Genomic DNA, 8,206 nt, shown 5'->3' with positions numbered 1-8,206 from the left:
AGCTGAAGTCAGATGCTTAACCGACTGAACAACCCAGGCACCCCTCACCGTTTTAAATTTTTAGCACAGACCCAAATTCCAAGGAGTCACATAGAATGAGAGAATTGAAAGACCTCTATCTCCGTCTTCACTGTCACTCAGCATCCACTGATGCCTTTCATCTACTGTCAGGGTGCAGAACTGTCACCCCCCAGGGTTAGAGACAGGTGCTGCGCAAGATTCCAAACTGTCAGGCACTTCTGCTCTCGGTGAACATGTGCTCCTGGGCTCATGTGCACTGGGCAACTGTCTTCCTAGACTTCTCCAAGTTCACTTCCACGTAGGTTTTTTAAAGGATAAGAAATTGAAATGTGCTAATTCGAAGCTTACATACGCATTATTAAAGTTCAACAGCTACGGCATCGATTGTTTAGAACTTGGACCAAAAAAAAAGATATTTTCAGGACAAAGTACTTTATCATGAATTTATGATTGATGTGATTTATATTTATATACTGACTTCTCATCAATTTTATCTTTTTCTAATGTTTATTTTATTTATTTTGAGAGAGAGAGAGCACCCAAGTGTGGGGAGGGGCAGAGAGAGGAAGAGAGAGAATCCCAGGCAGGCTCTGCCCTGTCAGCACAGAGTCCGATTTGGGGCTTGATCTCATGAACCATGAGATCGGGATCTGAGCCGAAATCACGAGTTGAACACAACCACCTGAGCCACCCAGGTGCCCCTCATCAATTTTACCTTTAAATTCTCTCAGACGATGTGCCCCTCTTACTGCCTGCACCCAGGGAAGACCACTCCCATGCCCTGTCTTTGCTGAGACCACTGGTTCTAACAACAATGAAAGAAAAGGGCCCTCAGAGGGAGCCAGCTGGGTGCTAAGTATTTTTTTTTTTTTTTATAAAAAGTAGTGTTTCTAATCCTCACAATGTATGCCTCAGTAAGAAAGGTGAGGTTCAGAGAGGATAAGTAACTTCTCTAAGGTTACACAGCTAGACACTAGAGCCAGGTTTTCAGTTACTGGTCCGTCTGACTCCAGAACCTTCCGTTGTGGTTTGTGTTATTTATTTTGGCTACGGCTCCTAGAGCTCTCTGTGGCATATGTTTTTTAGATCGAGGGGCAACGTGCTAGTGTGAAGTGTACATCTCGACAACTCTTTGCATGTGTGCCCGCCCATGTAACCACCACCCAGAGCAAGATACATTTCCAGAAGGTTCCTCATGCCCCTTCCAAGTACTCGCTATTCTGACCTCTATCAGCATTGATTAGTTTTTCCTGGGAGGAGCGGCGTGGAACCACTTCTCTCCCTGAGGCAAGAAGGAAGACGGGAGGATTTGCGTGTGGGGAGGAGCTGCAGCATCGGAGGCGGAGCCTCCACAGGCAGTGGGGAGGTGAGGCCGCAGTGGGGTCCTGGGGGAGTGGAGAAGGCATGGGCCAGCGCCAGCCGGGTAGGCGACAAGAGATGAGTGGAAATCCTGCCACCCACCCCTCGCCGGCGGGCCCCTCTGAGAGTGTGGCTGTTTGCTTGGAACTTGTTCTAATCACTGAGGATGGCAGCATGTGGACAGGGAGGGGAGGCCCTGGGGCCTGGCCAGTTCTGGAAGCACGCAGGCTGGCATCGGGGCATTTGGTGATGAAAGTGTCAGAGACCAGCCTTCCACGCGCAGTTCAGAGTGTTGAAAGCCCGCGGCGGGAGCTGCCACTTTGCTGACCGGGTGCGAGTGGGCTGGGCTCCAAACCGCTGAGTTTGGTGCTGGAGGGATGGGACAGTCCGGGGAACCCATGAGTCTCTTGGCTGCTGCTGTAGCCACCCCGCTAGATAAGATCCCAGAATGAGCCTGTCTCCCCTTTGTGTTACCGGAAGGAAACATAGCCTCGTAAGTCAAAAGGTCCTGGCTTCAAATCCCGGCTCCCCCATGACTCTCAGTGCTGGGATTAGGGTGCACTAAGGGGTGCTCCTAGATGCCCCAAGGGAGCAAACTTTAAGGGACTCTCCCTGTCAGGTGCCCGCCTTGCACTGCGTCACCGGAGAGTGAGCGCCTCTTGAAGAGGGAGGCCCCTGGGGCTCAAAATGAGTTTATGACAGCAACTCAGCAAATATTGGTGGCCTGACTACATAGGACAGTCCCCTATCCTAATGTGTCACTCGGGGACATTAGGCTATGCTGAGGTCACAAATCCCCAGAGCTCAGCGGCTTGACCCAACGAAGGTTTATCTTTGCTCACGAAGAGTCCGATGGAGTCAGGTAGGTCTTCTCCATCTTGGGCCTGATTGTCTGGCCCTTCCCTCCCCACGTGTGTGCTCCGAGGTCAGCAGCGCCCCGGTGCTTGTTTGAAAGGAGGAATCCCAAGCCCCGCCCAGAATCAACCTGCATTTTAATGAGACGCACAGGTGATTTGTGTGCCAATGGAATTTCTGCCTCCTGCCAGTTCAGCTGGTCCGCAAATACCCAGCCCCCAGGCACCTCTCCCGGCCTCTCCTTCCACACACTCCCCAGTCTGGGCCGGAGTTCAGAGGTGTGCTCCTGGCCTGAGATCCCAGGTGGCATGATGAGCTCCTTCTCCCACCCCTTAGGACAGCTGTGGGGCTTGAACAGTTTAACACTTGGCTTCAGTCTGAGCTGGCAAGGTCCTGTGTGCAGGGAGGGACACACAGGGTCCAAAGGGGCTGGAATGCGGAGCTCTCAGCCCACGCACGTGACCGCCTCTGCACACGGCCTCATGCAGCAGTGTGAACTGGGAGGCCTGGCAGTGAACTGGTCCTCACTTGCTGGGTGAGGGGGTTGGCACCCGGGGCTGTGCCAAGGGTGCAGTTGGTGAAGCATTGATAAGCCTGCTGGGGAGCTGGGAGGAAGTCATGATGGGACATGGAAAGGGCTTTGGAAATTGGCATGAGGGTTTATTTACAGACTTAGTCTGCCAGGGAGAAGGCACTGAACCTGGCACATGTTAGGTGCTGCTTACATATTTGTTGCAAGCATGAGTGAATTGGGGGACCCAAGCTCTAATGCCAGCTCTATGGCTAGACATTCTTGGAAAAATTCCTTGCCCTTGCTTGGCCTTAGTTTCCTCATTTGTTAAATGGGACTGGGGCAAACCGCATATTTTCTAGGGCCTCTTGGCTCTAGGAATCTGTTTCTGTGTCTGGAAGCATGAGTGTCAGGTCTGATCCAGAGGGAAGCATGGAGGGAGGGACCTCAGGAGTATAGAATTCTAGAATGTCAGGAGGCAGAGGTGGTTCCTGTAGACTCACTGATGTCTGACTAGTCAGAGTTCAGGAGACCACGTTGAGTTGGAACCAGTTGTTGTTCACGAGGGACTGGGTGCCAGGACAGGTGGATTTGCTCTTTGCTGGACATCTCTTGGAGGACGCAGATAATAGGTTATTCCCTCCCCATCAAAGAGCCCCTCCATCCTTCAGGACATTCGGTCTCCAGGGACTTACCTCTCACTGAGTCTCTACAGGTGGCATTACATGTTCATATCCATACCTAATCCATCCATCCATTTGTCCTTCAGTCCAGCTGTTCATCTGTATATCCATCCATTCATCCATCCATCTGTATATCCATCCACCCATGCATTCATTCAACAAGCACTGAATGTAGTGGGCCATGCCCTATGAGTACATAAAGAATTAAAATAAGGTCTCAAGGGGCGCCTGGGTGGCTCAGTCAGTGAAGCGTCAGCTCTTGACTTCGGCTCAGATCGTGATCTCACGGTTTGTGAGTTTGAGCCCCACATTAGGCTGTGTGCTGACAGCAGGCAAAGCCTGCTTTGGGATTCTCTCTCTCCCTCTTGCTCTCTGCCCCTCCCCCACTCATGTTCTCTGTTCTTTGTCAAAATAAATAAACTTAAAAGGAAAACTTTAATTAAGGGGTGCCTGGGTGGCTCAGTCGGCTAAGCCTCCGACTTCGGCTCAGGTTATGATCTCACGGCTTGTGACTTCTAGCCCCACGTCGGGCTCTGTGCTGTCAGCACAGAGCCCGGAACCTCTTCAGATTCTGTGTCTTTCTCTTTCTCTCTCTCTCTGCCCCTCCCCCGCTCACACTCTGTCTCTCAAAAATAAATAATCATTAAAAAAATGTTTAAATAAGGTCTCTGTCCAGTGAGCTCACAGATTATAGGGGAAGAGAGAGACAAGCAGAGGTGATTAAAGCACAGTAACTGGGAAGGCAATGAGAGAAGAGGACCCAGCCCAGTCTGGGAGGTGGGAGAGGTGGCTTTGGAAGTCTTACTGGAGGAGGTGACATCTGAGCCGAGTCTTGAGGCAAGAGTAGGAGTTGTCCAGGCAAAAAGTCCATTAAAATAGAGGCTGGGAGAGAACAAGGCCTGGGAGTAGCACGAGAGCAGGAGCTGTGAGTGGCTGAGCCTGGATAAATCCTGGAGGGCTAAGTGAGGGGCAGGCCGAAATGCAGCTGGAGAGGCCTGGTCATGGAGGGCCCTGTGTCAGTTCGGGGTCAGTTTGTGGGTCATGGTCATGGAGGGCCCTGTGTCAGTTGGCGGGGGACGTTTGTGGCTGGGGCTGGGAAGAGGGATTGCCTTGGGAAATCCAGGGACTGTCTGGAGATGCAGAAAAGCTCTGGATCAGGCATCAGGATGCCAGCCTCCTTCCTCCTCTCTACCCCTAAGTGGCCGTAGGGCAGTCACCTGCCCTCTCTGGGCCTTAGTTCCCCTGCTGTGACATGACAAGGTGGCCCTCTGTGGCCTCTTGGGAGACTTCCAGCTCTGAGGGAGCCCTTGAGTCGCATGTGGTTAGCAAACCCAATACCCACGTGAACATCTGGCCTGGCCTGAGCCATGAGTTAATTGTTCCCAGTCCCTATGTGTGTTGGGGGTGGGGAGGGCATTTGTTAGGGGGACCCTGGTTGGGGGCCGCCCCCACAGGGCTCTCAGTCATGGGACAGGAGGATGTGCTAAGAAAGGAGTGAGTCACCAGCCAGGCGTCAGTTTGGGCCCCAGGGTCCCCAGGTAGGGGGAGGGGAGCCCCACTCCTGACTCCTAGTTGCCCCAGAACCCCCTTCTGAAGACAGCAGACCCCTGTTCAGAACAAACTCCCACACAAAACTAACATTTTTAAAACCAGCCCAGGGAAGATGGTTTGGGATGAAGCAGAGGGAGGGGGCCCTCTCCCAGGGCTCCGGGCCCTCTCCCACCCACCAGCAGTCCCCAAAGCCTGACCACTGTGATTTACTTCCTCTTAAAAGATGGCCTGGAAGCATCTCCCAGCTCCTACTGTCTGGGATTCAGACAATAAGATAGAAGCGATTCAGGGGGCAGAGAGAGACCCGATCACGTCCTGGCTCTGTCACTCACTGCGTGACCTTGGGTGAGTCACTTCACCTCTCTGGGCCTCAGTTTCCAAGCAGAGCTGTCATGAGAATTAAAGGGCTGGGCTTAGCGGCATTCAGGAGATGGCACGCTCCTTGTGACTCGTGCCCCCTCAGTCTCTGCCCCCTGCCCCACAGCCCCTTGCAGCTGCTTGTTCCGGGCGGCGAGGAGGCCGTAGCCACAGCTGAGACTTGCCCTTCCGTCTCCAAGCTGCCTGGCAGTTTCTCTCACCCCGCAGCCCTTCCAAAAGGACCAGCCACACCCTCCCTCTGGGCATAGCCCCCACTCTCAGGAACCCAAGACCTGCCTCCGTAGAGGAGATTTCACCCTCAGACACCAGATGGGCCGTCTGGGCTGCAGCAAGGGGCACCCAGACCAGCTTCCAGGAGCCCAATGCAGCGCGTGGGACAGAGAGGCCCCCAGTGCCCCATCCAGCCTGCCCCACAGAAAACACTTCATTACTGGAAGCCCAGCCAGGCAGAGGGGCTGGAAGTGGTTGTGCTACAGGAAGCCTCACAGGGTCAGCCAAACCTCGGCCTTCGAGGCCAGCAGCAGCCCACGGACTGGCCACATGGGGCTGGCTCACTGGGGGTGTTTACGGAAACCCTGGCCCTGAGGCCGGCCCAGCTGCCGGGCTGGGATCCCCTGAGGCCCCCCAGGCCTCCAAGTGCCAGCTTGGCAGAGGACATCAAAGCTGCAGCTGAAGCCTTGTTTTCCTCATGGCCCACCTGGGGAGTGGAGAGCGGAGGACCCACCCCCCACCCCCCAGAGAACAGGGGGTGGTAGAGATGGGTGAGGTCTTCAGGCCGGCTCTGGGCCCCCTGGTCCAGCTTCCTGAGCTGGGTCAGGGGACCAGGCCCTTTCTGGACACCCTGGAAAATGGCATCAACTCACAAGAAGCAAGTAGCCAGTGGATTCTGGAGCTAGGCTGCCTGGGTTCAAATCCTGACATCGCCCCTCACTGGCTGTATAACTCTGGATAGTTTGCTCAATTTTTCTGTGCCTTGGTTTCCCCGTCTGTAAAATGAGGGTGATGATAATAGTACCCACTACAAGGAGACATTGATATAATGAAATGATCTCATTCGTGTAAAATGTACCACAGAGTTGCTCTCACATACTCAGTGCCCTGTTTGCTATGGAAATCCTTTCAACTGAAATATTTGCGGGGCATCCACACCATGACTGAGGAGCTGAGGTTATGCAGATAAATCAGATTTGGTTCCTGCCCCAGGAGCTTCAAGGTCAAGGTGAGGGTTTGGGGGGTTAGGAGGTCGGGCTGTGATGTACCTAATTACTGTAGTCACAATGGAAATGAGTTGGTGAACATGTGGCTCTCCAGTGTCTCTGTGGGAGCAGGGGCCACACGATCCCAGTCACTGCTCTATCCCAGCACCCAGCAAGGAGACTGCCAGCAACTCGGGGTTTAAACCTGGGGGCGGGGCCAGCAGAGGAACACCCGATGCTTTCTGAACGCAGAGGCCATAGACACTGAGCGCAATGCTTCAAGTGCATGACATCCTTCTGATTCCCCAGCATGGAGTCGGTCGTGTCATTCTTTCTGTGTTCAGAGAAGCAAACCGAGGCTCAGAGAGGCCGGCCCGACGTCTCCCAGCTGGTGAGTGGCGAAGCCAGGACTGAACCCATGCCTCAGTTCAAAGCCTGCATTTTTAACCACTAAGCTACCCATTGTCCATGTAGGTTTTTTGCCAGCAACCCTGGGAGTTCAGAGTTGTGCCCAGCCCGGCTTGAGAAGATCCAGAAGGATCTTGGGGGAGGGAAGACCCTCTAGGCAGAGAGCCTCGCCTGTGGAAAGGCAAAGACAGAGAGCCAGGCCACCGTCCTAGTCTCAGCAGCACGACCTGTTTGTGGAATGGCAAGGGCTGCGGCCTGCAGGGCTGAGGTGCATGAGTGATGAGAGTGACAGGTGGCAAGACTGAGGGACGTCTGCAAACAGCCTTGAATGCCAAGAAAAGGCTTAGACTGTCCTGTGGGGTACAGAAGCCCTGAACAGTCCCGAGCAGTGTTTGTATGAGACCGGACCAATTTGTACAAATGACAAACCCCAGCGTGGCTCCTGGCGCTGAGCTATCTCCCCCAGATCGAAATTTACCTGCCCCAGATTCCAGTTCATCCAAAGCAATGTATGTGTGCCTTTGGGGCACAGGGCGTGGTCATGGAGTGGCCAGGCTTGGAGTCCTTGGAGCCCAGAAACGTGCCTTCTTCCTCAGCCCCAGTCCCCTCAGTGACCTACTTTGGGGGTGGATCCCATTTTGACCACAGTGGCTGTCAGCAGCAGGAGGAGACACAGAAGGTAGCAGAGACGGGCGGGGTGGGGGTGGGGAGGTGCCCACAAGGCCCTCAGCAGCTCTGTCTTCACCCCCAGCCCACCTGGCATTCAGACAAATGGGAGTTCAGACATTGGACCTGTCCTATACTTGGGCCGTGCCCACCGCTGGGTACCTTGAGGTCTCCCTCATTCATAACATAGACAATCATGAACGAGAGGAACACTGTGAGGATTGCTTGGGGTTTTGAATGTGGGCCACGGAGCATGGGGCTTGTTCAGGGTGAATGCTCCACAAATAAGAGCTCAATGTCATTACCGCCAGAGCCTGAAAGCAGAAAGCTGTCTGGTCTGGGAAGAACTCAGAAACCACCCGCTGTGGCCTGGAAATGCCCACAGGGCATCTGGGCCATCCCCCTGTCCCCATGTGCCTGGCACCTGATTTAGCTCAGGGAGGTCAGTCTTCTCCAATTGGCATTGGGACCCCTGCCTTGAGTCCTGTGTCTGCACCTTGTGGGGCACAGGCCGGTGAAAGGCAGAAGGAGCCATGTCTGGGCTCCATCATGCGGGCTGTGGGGTCAGACCACCTTGG

Source organism: Neofelis nebulosa, chromosome 9 (genome assembly GCF_028018385.1).
Source record: "Neofelis nebulosa isolate mNeoNeb1 chromosome 9, mNeoNeb1.pri, whole genome shotgun sequence".
Lineage (NCBI taxonomy): Eukaryota > Metazoa > Chordata > Mammalia > Carnivora > Felidae > Neofelis > Neofelis nebulosa.
Note: the sequence above shows the minus strand (reverse complement) of the source record.